Here is a 13,203-nt window from a genome sequence, read left to right on the forward strand (position 1 = left end):
AAAGAATAGTTGAATTTTATGTAAATGATTACTTCCTTTCCTTCCCCATGATAAGTAATAGCTTAGTACTTCAAAGTATTTTTGGAAAATGCTGGGGTGGGGAACAGACAGAAAGAAACAAAGCTGAAATGGAAGAAGAAGGAATCCATCCACATGGCATTTTAAAATTTCAAATGTTCTAAAATAGCTCATCATTGGTATTGGATGCTGTGATGATCCCACTGCAAGAATAAAACTCATTTCCCTACGTTTGGGAAGTACTCTCAGCTGTCAGCCCTCTTTTCCAGTGGCCTCAGCTAAAGAGGGCCACCTTGTCCAAGCACCTGATATCAGGTCAACACCAAGGTCTAAAGACCCAACCCTCTCTCCCAAATTTAGGACGATACTAAAAGGCATCCCAGCTTCAATACTTCTTACTGGGTCTATTGAAGTGTAAACCAATTACTTCTTCTTCCCTATCTTCTGATTCATTCTTCCCTCCCCTCCTTGGGTAGTGGACATTCTTTCTTACACAATACATTTGCATTAGAATCAGCAGTTGGCATAATGGCTATGTCGCTGGACTCCCATGTAGGCAACTGCGGTTCAAGTTTTGGACCGGGTGGCTTAAACTCACGGCGGGCATGTGTGCATGTGTGCCCAAGATCCCGTGAGGAGAATAGAGGAGAAGGGATTGTGGTGCGGCCATCCCCCGCTGGGGCGTACTTTCTCGCTTTCTGTCTCTCTGTTTCTTTCTCGTGAGCGTGTATGCCCTATAGTGAAAACCTCTAAACACACACACACACACACACACAATATGTTTGCTTTGTGCTCTGGACACATGATAAACATAGAGTACGCTAAGAATTTCTCACTATAACACTTACAAATACCTAACATTGATAAATACCAATGTTAACATAATTAACAGCTGTGTATTTTACTATGCCTTTTTACTTCCTTTCTGATTGTGTATTTATTTGATAGTAGAAATTGTAAGACTTTATTGTTTACCCATTTTTATCCCCCAAAAAAGAGCAATTATTAAACTTTGTCTCTTCAACTATATTCCAAATCTTAGAATTCCCATTAATTATAACTCAGGAAACATTCATTTCAATATAGAAATTCAGATCCAATTTCATGTTCTTCTTATTCTTTTTTTTCAAATTCCATTATGGTAACTGTCAGAAATATAAATGTAGTTAACACAGGATGACAAACGGGTGCCGAATTCTCTTATTTGGGAAGTCAGCAATTCTCTAGGTGCCAAGCAAGTATCTTAGATAGTGACACACAAAAAATAAACACCACTTATCTAACTGCTTGGTTATTCAAAACAAATTCAATAGCATTTAATAATAGTAATTAGAACTGAAATGTCACATTCCAGGAACATTTCAATGGAAAAAAAAGACACTTTATAGAAATGCAAATTTATTAAACTGAAAGATAGTATCCAACGTTTTAAAAACTGAAACTTATAAAATACATCTATTGATTAGGTTCACACACTGCAAACTGAACTGAGTATTCTTCAATTAAATGTTAAGAAAAAGTGTTTTTAAAGGCAGTGATTTTATGTAAGACAGTAAGAAGAGCATACAACATCTGAAAGCACAGTGAAGGTACTGTTTGAATGAGGAAGTAGGGCTGGGTGGAAATGATAAGATGATATGCAAAGCATACTTGGATAGGACTGAAGACACAGTGCCAAGTTGCAGAAATAGGAAGGAAGAAGAAAAGGCAAGAAAATTCTTCCTATTAGCAAGCAGGCCACAGAGGATTTGACAAAATCTTTACCTCCTCCATCTTACCTCAGAATTAGTAAGAAAATAGCCTTTTTGTAAGAAAACAGCTTACTATGTTACAACCCCAGAAAATATACATTCCCAGAGAGTTCCTGATCAAACAAAACCCCCAAACAACAGGTTGCCTTTGAGAAATGACTTCTCAAGATGGTGGCTGGTCACTAGCCCTTTGATTCTTTTTATTTCCTAGTTCTTCTCCCTCCTCAGGATATTTGGCAGGCCTTTTCTTGGGCTTGTCATGAGCCTACACCTCACATCAGACAAGAGAGGGAAGAAGACAATAACTATCTAATAAGGGAATAATAAAACTTAGGATGTACAGGAAGATTTAAAAACTCAGCCAATGAGGAATTGGGGGAGGAACTGCACACTAGAGAATAATCAGCTTTTTGTAACCATTCCAGGTGTGCCTGCCCATCAGACACCTGATCTTGCAAGATGGCCATTAAAGTCTTGCTTCACCTTACCTAGTGTGTCTGTGTCCATCTTTTGGCATTGGACAAGGACACACATTTCTCACAGAAAATAGTTCAAAATTATTCAGAGAAAAAAAGTAGCTACTTCAAAGGTACACTTACCTCCAATCCTAATTAATTCCTCAGAATATCTACTTATAGGGAGAAATAGAAGGTAATGGAAAGGGAATGAGGGAAGAGGAAACAGGGAGGAAGGGAAGGAAGAGGAGGATAGAAGGACAAGGTTTAGAGAGAAGGGGCAAGAGAACAGGAATGGAGAAGAAATGGGGGCTAGGTGATGGGAGAAGGGTGAGGAGGGAAGAAAGGAGAATGACTTTTCTTGAGGATTACTCATCTATTCCTTGCTTCTGGTAGTTTGCCCTTGATGAAGCATCAAGTTACAGGCATACTGTGGTTTGAGGTGCTTTGCTAATACAATTGCCTCCTATCTTGTATGCCTTGATTTGTATCAGGAAGGTCATGGCTTATTCTTAGAATCATTTGTTTAAGAAATGGTGAGAATACACTACTTAGGAAAATGATTCTCTGCCTTGTTTTAACAGATTTATGGAGATATGATTTAAATATCACATAACCTATCCACCAAAAGCGTACAGTTAATGATGTTAGTACACCGACAAAGTTGGGCTTCCATTACCACAATTTAGAACATTGTCATTACCCAAAAATAAAGCTCACACCCATTGGCTATCAATAGCCAATCCCCTTCTCCACTGCCCACCCACCCTAGGCAACCATTTATCCACTTTCTTTCTCTATCGATTTGTCTGTTCTGCATATATATAAGTAGAATCACATAATACATCATTTTGATTTCTTTCACTTAGCATAATGTTTTCAAGGTTTATTCGTATAATTTCATATACGAATTATCTTTGTTAGATAAATGTTCTATTATATAAATATGCCAGATTTATTTATCTATCCATTTGTTGATGGACATTTGGCCACTTTTTAGGTACTATAAGAAACACTACTATAAATATGTGTGTGTATTTTTTTAATTTATTACTATTTTTAACTTGCTACAGGACATGTACGCTCACTAAAAAGAGGTAGAGAGTGAGAGAAAGATAGATTGAGAAAGCAAGGCTCCAGGTACAGGTCGCAAACACCAGTTGGCCATGTAGGAGTCCAACGCTTTAACCACCATGCCACCTGCTGGCCCCAGTGTATATGGCTTTTGAGGGCCTATGTTTTCTATTCTCTTAGAATTCAAAGGAATAGAATGAAAGAGTGAAATTGCTAAGCTATGCAATAACTCTATGCTTTGCCATGTGAAGAGATGGAATAGTCTACATTTTTTACCTATTCACATATTTCTAAAGAAATCATTATCTAAAAAAAAATGCTAAATTGTTTTAACATGGTTCAGTGTGCTGTTTTATATTTTAGACCATAGGTCCTAATTACAATGTCCCTGCTTATTCCATAAATTAACACTAAAAACTTGGTATGCCAAAGACATTCACAAGAGAGGAAGCTTTTCTTTTTTACAATATACTGTATTTTGTCGATGAAAATTAACTATAAGAATTCCTTGAATATAGAAGCACATAATGATAAGTTTATCATTAAAATATCTTGCATGTTATTTGGATGTCTGGAACTTCAATATAAAATGCGATAGTGGAAAAATAATGCTATTACTAATAAAAATATACAATATTTCACATTTATGCAGTATTTTACAGTTTATCAATAACTCCAACCCAAACAAGGTTCATCTATCCCTTAGAAAATTTAAGTTAAAAATCCTCTCCTTTCAGAAATGAAAAAAAACTAAGCTTTGAAGAGGCTGCTAGCCTGCTTCCAAATATCAAATAGACAGTTAACAGAGCTGTCTGGGACTTCACTCTAGATTCCAAAGTTCAAGTCTCAGGTACTTTCAGTTGTAACTGCTCTAGTAAAAGAACTGGCAGTGATGTCTACTTGTCCAGTCTTCATTTTTACATTTCCCCTATATTTCTTCCAACCCCCATATACACATAATATTCAAACCACAGTGGCTCATTACATGTATACACAACTTGCGCCTCCCTCACTTAAATGTACACACCTTATACACACACACATACACACACACACTCACTTACAAACACACAGAGGACAGTTAAACACAGACTCCACGTATACACCCCTCATGCCACACACCCACTTATAGACACACATATTATACACACACGCCACACATATACTTCTCACACACATTAATCTCACAAACACATAGAACATACATATACACATGTTAAACACATGCCACACATTATATTTACATAAATATCAGATAATATACATGACCTGTTAAAATCTCTCTTAAGCTTTCTGTCTCTGGGGTTGCCCAGGTAAGTGGAGTCATAGTCTCCATCTCTCTTGCTAGAAAGGATCTCTCAACTCCAGGTATCATTTGGCTGCCAGAAAGAAGCTAGAGCCCAAGAAAGGGATCTGGGCTACCTCAAACTTAAACTATACATAGGTCACAGCAAGAGAAAATGTGGCATTCCTGAGCCATCAGCCATATTACCGCCACTAGTTGTGAGAATTTTAGGAGGTGTCTTAAACTCCTAATCCTCATTGCCTTTATATGATAACAATAGAACCAATAGAACCTACCTCCTACAGTTTTTCAAAGACCTAAGAACACCACATAAATTACTGGGTTTTTTTTTTCCAAGAAAAATTTGATACATCTAAAATATGGTAGAGCCAAGCCTTCTCTGTACAATCATAAGCTCTGCTCCAGGGAGACGTGTGTCCTTAAGGGAGAGCTCTATGTTGGATAGGATCTGTGTAATCAGCAAATAAAAGCAGCTGTGGCAGGTTACTTGTGTGAGTAAACAAACTCACTGGTTCCTCACCGTCAAACATAGGGTAGACAGGGTCTTAATCTTTCTTTCCAAGAATTGGAGGAGGATAACGTCAAATAAAGAGGAAATAAAGGCCTAAAGATATTATTATGTCACACAAGAAGTGGAAGGAAACATGCAGTAAACACTTCTGAAGCTAAGCACTTAAGATCAGAGTGTTAGTAAAGAGAAGTGACTAATTGCATCTTGGCTTCTGCAAACTAGCTGTGTGGGAAAACTGACTAAAATCAAAACCAAAGCTGAGAAGTGCTTGTCTTTGCAAAGGGTGGCCTCCAGGCCTCTCCAGTAATAATGCTCTGAGACTTGAAGAGATTAAGAGTCTTAACAGGTGAGGAATCTTAAGGATTTTGTGTTCAGAAATACTGTTTTTACTTAGCACTTTGTTCTATGATATCTGTACCCTTTCTGACAGCTTTCAAGTACACTAACATCTATGCTAAACCTCCTGAAGAGTTCTTACCATATTTAAATCATGCATTTTTAATGTCTCCTTTCTTACCCATGGAAGAGTCAGCCTTTTAGTATAGTATACACAGATGGGTTGAGTATCCCTAGCCTCTGGATACAGCAAGACTTAGAATAATCTTAGAATACTGTCTCACAACAAACTTGGAGTTTCGTTTTGTTTTAAGAAGAAATACTGAATTAAGATTTGGCTGGTAGCACAAGGTAACACAATGCTCTCTGAAGCTGGTCCTCATGGGAAGGTTCAGGGTTTCTGTCTGGAGACCTACCCAAGTATGTCAGGCTTGTCTGCTCATGGTCTGAAGTTGGCTGAAGCTGAGGCTGACTGCAGCATTCAAGACCCTGGTGGAGGTATCTTTCTGGGCTTTAGACAAAAAGCTTTACCTTTTTCAAGTTTTTTTTTTTTCTCTCTTTGTTTTCAGGGGAAACTGCATTTAAAACTACCTACTTTTATTTATCTCTCTCAAGGACAAATTACCATGATAATTCTCTTTTTCCTCCCTTTCCTCTCTAATTCCTCCTTTGCAAAAGCAATTTATCTTCTAAAATTAAAGAGCAACCTGACAGGAGAGCAGCTACTTTAGAATTGCTAAAGGTGGTTGTATTTTTGCCTTTTTCAGAATTAGTACGGACTGCATTCTTGGAAGGCTGTGTTTTCGAGGATACCTAGAATTCACACCTCAGGAATTGAGAATGCTATCAAAGAAAACAGATACTAAACTGGACTGTAAGGCTACTTTACAACTCTGATTTGTGGATCTTATTCAATAAAGAACAAATGACAAGCAAAGCTAAGTACAATAATTATTGAAAGGTGCCTCTTAGTCATATAAATGGGCTAAAAGTGGCTGAAACAGCTCTAAAGGTAAGTTAGCTCAAATTCCAAATTCTCAGTATTGAGTCTAAGTGCACAATGAAGACCATGTCTAATTTAAGAGATGCCATTTATTATGCTTCAAAGTAATCCACCACTCTGAGATCATAATTCCTAGAGTAATCCCTACTGGGAAGTATACTTTATGGCTAGTACTAAAGGGACACGGAAGAAAAAGGTGAGCTCACTGACACAGTTGTGACCCCAGCAGCCGCTTTCCAGCATTGCACTTAACAGCAAATACTCTTCCCCATTTACACACTACCTACTACAGTGAGCCTCCAAAGATTTAGCACTTTTATAAAGTCATAAAATATTTTTGTGAAATCGAGTTTTAATGAACATATTGTAAAGTTTGAATTCCTGGCAATGTAAATGATATTTAAATATTAACAGACAAAATAAATTTTTCTCAAATTAAAGAGCTTTTCTTGGTATTCTTTTCTTTTTCTTTTTCTTTTTGGAGAGGTTTTTGCGATAGGGCACATGCGCTCGCCAGACAGACAGAGACAGACAGAGAGACAGAAAGCAAGAAATCACCCCCCAGGGGGGATGGTCATGCCACAATCCCTTCTCCTCCATTCTCCTCTCGGGATCATGGGCACGCACGCACATGTGTCCAGCGTGAGTTTAAGCCACCGGGTCCAGGACTTGAACTGCAGTCGACTACGTGGGTCCAGCGACATAGCCATTACGCTAACTATTGGTCCCATCTTAGTATTATTTTCTAAAGAGAGCAATGACCAAATGATGTCACCTACTCTAACTTCAGGGGCCAGAGGAGGCACGGAATGAACACAGTGGAGATAAGTCAGTAGGGTGCTAATTTACATGACAAAAATCAATGACAGAGAAAGTGAGCAGTGTGTGGACATATCTAACCCATATGCTCTATATTTTGTCTGCTTATCAAGTAACATATATGACTCTAGACATTTATGTAAATGATTTGCTGGTTCCTCTCTCTTTAGTACATGTTCAGGTTGCCAGTTATTCACTTGTATTCTCTGAGCTAAAATAAAGTAGATAAACTTGCATATAAGCAATTTACTATGCAAGCCTATTATTAATAACTTTTTCTATCAAGAGATCCAGAAATGAAGCAGAGTCTAGAGAGAGTGGAAAATGAATCACACAAAAAGTAAGGTTCCATTTCTTCATGGCCCCTTAAATCTTTCTTGCCTTCTTTATAGGTTTATGAATATCAGGTTAAAATAAGTTAACAATGAATTGTTTCCTGGCTTTTGACAGAAAGTAGAAAAATATGGAAGATTTACTGCTGAGTGAAGCAAGCTATGCTATGAAGGAGAAACATTGTATGTCCCCACTTAATATATACAGAGTGTCCGCACTCTATGACTATAACTGATTGACTGAAAGATACAGAAACACAGTATATGGATGTAAATACCAGATATAGTTTGTAGAGTCTGAGGAAAATTAGGGAGGTAAAGCATTAATGGGACAAAGAAATGTGGTATTATCTGTTGAAGATATTTTATAGTTTCATCAACTAGACTAGGGAGAAATGTTCACCTGTTGAAATACTCACTTTGTAAGCTAAATAATGTGATTGAATGTATAAAAGAAAATGAAGTTGGGACCAGCAGTTAGCATAATGACTATGTCTCTGGACTCCCACGTAGTCGACCGTGGTTTGTGTCCCGGACCTGGTGGCTTAAACTCACGCCGGGCGCGTGTGCATGTGTGCCCAAGATCCCAAGAGGAGAATGAAGGAGAAGGGATTGCGGCGTGGCCATCCCCCCCTGGGGGGTGATTTCTCACTTTCTGTTTCTCTGTCTCTCTCTGTCTGTCTGGCAAGTGCACGTGCCCTATAGCAAAAAAACACCTCTCCAAAAAAAAAAAAGAAAGAAAGAAAGAAAATGAAATTAAAAAATGAAAAAAGAAATGTAATTGTGAATGAATTTTGTATATACTCTCAGAAAGTTCCACACATAAACATATTAATTCAATAAAGAGGTTTTGTCATCTTTTTTTTTTTTTTAAGTGAATTGTTCTATATGGGAAAGAAGATGAAAATGTGCTCTGCAGTTTGAAATAGAGCCCTGGCTGGACACAGACATCTTGCCTTTTCTGCCTGCTTGGTGGTGTGGAGTTTATGAACATTATCTGCTATGATAGATTATACTATTGTTCTCAAAAACCTACTCATTTCTATGATATTGCCACATGGATTTTTAGGCCTTCTGGTAGGGTGGATATATTACTCAGTCCCATTGTTTAGCCATAAACTTCTAGGTCAATGGGATGTGAGTGGAAGAGACCATGCATCATCTCAGAGCAAAGACTTTGAGAAGCACCATGTGCCTCTGCTGGCCTCTTGTGCTTCTCCCTGCTTCTTGTGCTTCTCCCTCTGCCAAAGTTCAGTAGTCATTGCCCCAACCTACTGTACCTTATGGAGGGGTGAGACATTTTCTCCACTTTCTTCTACTGGATCTTATTGTCCAGCTTACTAAATTGACAGGAAAATAAGAAAATTATTTGGCTAGAAAGAACTGTTTTATATGATCTCAAGTTAAATCCTGAGGAATTCAGACTTCTCTATGAAAATCTTCATTGTTGATAGCCAAGGCATGGAAGAAAGAAGACAGTATGCTGTAACATCTGGACCTCATCTTTGCCAGCAATGGAGCAGACGGAGTGACTGTCTATAGCTTTATTTGCACTGACCCTGAATATCTTTTGTTGGTCAAACATTTGAAGGCTTTAGGTTCAGTTGTCCACAAATATAATCGGATTGCTTATGGAATTTACTTTAAAGAGAGGTATGAAATGAAATATCATGATATTGAACACCACGGCTACATTGAGGTTGCCATTCTTAAAATAATTAAATACATTCAAAACAAAAACCAGCCATTATTTGAAAGAAAATCAAATGTATCCTCTGATCTTAATTGCTTCTACAAAAGTGGGCAAATCAACCTCAATGAAAAGAATCTGAATAATTAGATATTCTTTATATTGTAATTTTACCATGCTATGTGCCAAACAGAGGAATAAATATTGAAGATGGACAGATCAGAGTGAGTGATTCCTATATCCAGAGAGATAACTTTTGCTATTTATTATTACATTTCTTCCTTTCAAAATGGAGTATATAAATTGCAGATATTTCCAATTCTACCCAAGCCCTTTTATGAAGAAGGTGAAGTATGTACAAACAGATACCTAGATGTTTTAAATGAATAATTCAATGTTAAGTTGGAAAATACTAATCCTAGTTCAGTATGCCTTAAGTATAAAGAAAGTATTCATTACAAGCCAGTAATTTATATTAAACTTTGTCATGCATCTTCCTAATACTTCTAGAACAAAATTACTTTTTTTTTTTTTCAAGTTTTTGCCATAGGGTACATGCCCTCAACAGACAGAGACAGAAACAGATAGAGGGAAAGTGAGAATCACCCCTCAGGTGATATGGTCATGCCATAATTCCTTCTCTAGTCTCTTCTAGGAATTTTGGGCATACATGCACACATGCCTGCTAGTATTTTCAAGCCACCGGGTTTAAGACACTAACCGTGGTTGGCTATATGGGAAGTCCAGTGCCCCAACTGCTACACTACTTGGTGGTCTCCAAAATTAATTACTTCTTAATCACATACATAAAAAATAAGATTTAGAAATCTGATTATTTCCAACTTTACTTATTTCTCCTTTTTTTAAAAATAAAAATAAATAGTAAGTCTTTCTGGCCATATGAAAAAACATTAATGATCATATTTAATCTGTCTGATGCTCACTTGGTTATATTGATATTTCTAACTATTTATATTCTGAGAAAATGAACTATTTTACCATATGTTCCACCTCCCACAAAACCTCATATATTTTCCTAAATAATGGCATCTATGCGGCAGGAGGAGCTATTTATAAATTCATTGCATTTTCAGTGTCATTATTGGCAACACATTCCAGAGCAACTGCTATAGAGACAGAGTATCATAATATGCGGCAGAAATTTGAACCATATGAGACCTGCAGAGCCTGACAAAGGTCAACAGGATAACGTAACATTCAACTCTGCTCCTCTTACTCTCACCTCATCTCAAAATACATTCAGGACAGCTCTCCTTTTCAACCTCTTTCATGTTCTAAATCCAGTGTAGAACCTTGTTTTAAAACTGATGTCAGTGTAACCAGTGTCTGGTTAATTTAAAAGTATTTTTTTCATTTTGATTTACTTCAGAAACAGTTATAATGTTAAGAAGAAATGCATAGAGTCAATGAAAGTTCTGATGCCAATAACCAACATTTTATCCTTATTTGCTCACTAAGTTCCCAAGAATTAATCTGCACAGGTTCTATTGACCCTGACATGTGCACTCTTACCCTTTCATTCCTTCCCTACGAAAAAGATTAATCATCTTTGTTCATTGATGTTTTTACGGTGAGAGTGATGTAGATATCTCATGCTATACTTGTACTGTCATATCTGCCTAGTTAAGCCTACAACACATCTAGATCTGTAAATGACCAAGGTGCTATGTATAAATATATTTATTTTGACAAGTATAAACGATTTACCATTTTGACAAGTATAAATCACTTAAAAATATTTTTCTACATATTATTTTATTTTCGTTTTGAAAAGTATTCAATGGTTAATTCTTTTTTTTTTTTTTTTTTGAGAGGTTTTCGCTATAGGGCGCGTGCACTCGCCAGACAGACAGAGAGAGACATAGAGACAGAAAGCGAGAAATCACTCCCCAGGGGCGATGATCACGCCGCAATCCCTTCTCCTCCATTTTCCTTTCGGTATCTTGGGCACGCACGCACATGCACCCTGCGTGAGTTTTAAGCCACCGGGTTCGGGACGCAAACAGCAGTCGACTACATGGGAGTCCAGCGACATAGCCATTATGCTAACTGCTGGTTCCCTCAATGGTTAATTCTTAAACAGCCTTTCCTTCTGGGTTAAAAATTTAGATTTTATTGGGCCAGTGGGTGGCATGGTGGTTAAGGCCACTGGATCCCACATGGCTAACTGTATAGTTTAAGTCCCAGACCCAGTGGCTTGAAAAACTTACTGGGCAAGTGTGTGCGCATGTATGCCCTCCTGAAAGGAGAATGAAGGAGAATGGATTGCAGAGTGGCTATCTCCTCAAGGAGGTGATTTCTCACTTTAACTCTGTCTCTCTTTCTGTCTCTCGCTGGCAGTGAATGTACCCAAATGGAAAAAAAAAAAAAAAATCCGAAAGGAAAAAAAAAAAAAAAAACTAAAAAAAAAATTTTTTTAAATAGATTTTATCTAATAGTCTCTGAGATCATTAGGTCATAGGGCAGAGGCCTCATGAATGGACTTAGTGCTGTTATGAAAGAGGCCCTAGAAAGCTCCCTTGCCCTTTCTGTCATGTGAGGACAGAGCAAGAAGCCATCATTAAGTGAACCGGAAAGTGGACTTTCACCAGACCTGAATCTGCAGCATTCCAATCTCAGACTTCACAGCCTCCAGTACTGTGAGAAATAGGTTTCTATTGTTAATAAGTTACCTAGTTTATTATTATTTGTTATAGTAGTCTGAGTGGACTAGGTTACTATCAATGCAATATATATATATATATATATTAATCCTTCCACCATTCTCTGAGATCTAAGGAGAATTTTATGGACCTTTTCCTATAACAGTAATAATAAGTAAAACATCTCAAAAAAAGGTTACTTTGGGAAAACAGCCTATGAATAAAATAGACAGCAACTGCATTCAAATCAGCGGCAGAACTGTTCAGGCTCTCCTTGGAATTTTTTGGCTGGAACTAGCTCTTACCATAGAATTAGGGCAGGGATGGGTCTGAAGATTTGTGGAAATGTACCATACATATTTATCTGTGATGTATTAAACATAATCCCAGTTCTTGGGACCAGCAGATGGTGTAACAGTTAACATCATTGGACTCCCAAATACTTAATCACAATTTGAGTCCCAGACCGGGTGGCTTAAAACACACAGAGCATGTGTGCGTGTGTGCCTAAAATCCCAAGAGGAGAATAGAGGAGAAGGGACTGCAGAGTGGCCATCCCCCCTGAGGAGTGGATTCTTGTTCTTCCTCTGTCTCTCTGGTGAGCACACATGCCCTATAGCAAATCTCTCTTAAAAAATAAAAACAAACAAATATATCCCAAATCTTTCCTAATTTTTCAACAAGCTATAAAGTATCTCTCCTTAAGCAGATTTAAGAAAAAAAAAATAAAAAGTAATCCAAGGAGTCACCCAACAGTTCTGCCCTGCATTTGGATGCAGCTGCTATGCACTGGATTCATAGGAATGCGTAGCATGGCTTCCTGATACTGAAAAAGACTGCTGAGTGGCAGATTTTAAAAAGAGTAAGCAACTGAACTGTAAAAGGTCCTAGCAATGATAGATTTCACAATCCCTTAAGAATTTGCCCCTACAACCCTCCTGATTTTTGGATTCCGAGAAGAATGAAAGTGATGGCTTATAATTAACCTCTTTGTGTCAGGGGCATGACAGATGCAGTTGGCCAGCCCTAGTGTAGGAGTGAAATCTTGTCTTCTCATTAACATTCCAGCTGGTTTTCCACATGACAGACTACAGCACCCTCTTTCTGGCTGCACATGCTAGGTTTCATTGCGCAGTGTAAGCATACATAAGGCAGGGCCTAGGTCATGTGTGGATGACGTCTGTGTCTGTCTGGGTCAAGCAACAGCTTGAGAAATGTCAAAATGGACAAGAAAAAGAGTAATTT

Source organism: Tupaia chinensis, unplaced genomic scaffold (genome assembly GCF_000334495.1).
Source record: "Tupaia chinensis unplaced genomic scaffold, TupChi_1.0 Scaffold144180_1, whole genome shotgun sequence".
NCBI classification, from domain to species: domain Eukaryota; kingdom Metazoa; phylum Chordata; class Mammalia; order Scandentia; family Tupaiidae; genus Tupaia; species Tupaia belangeri.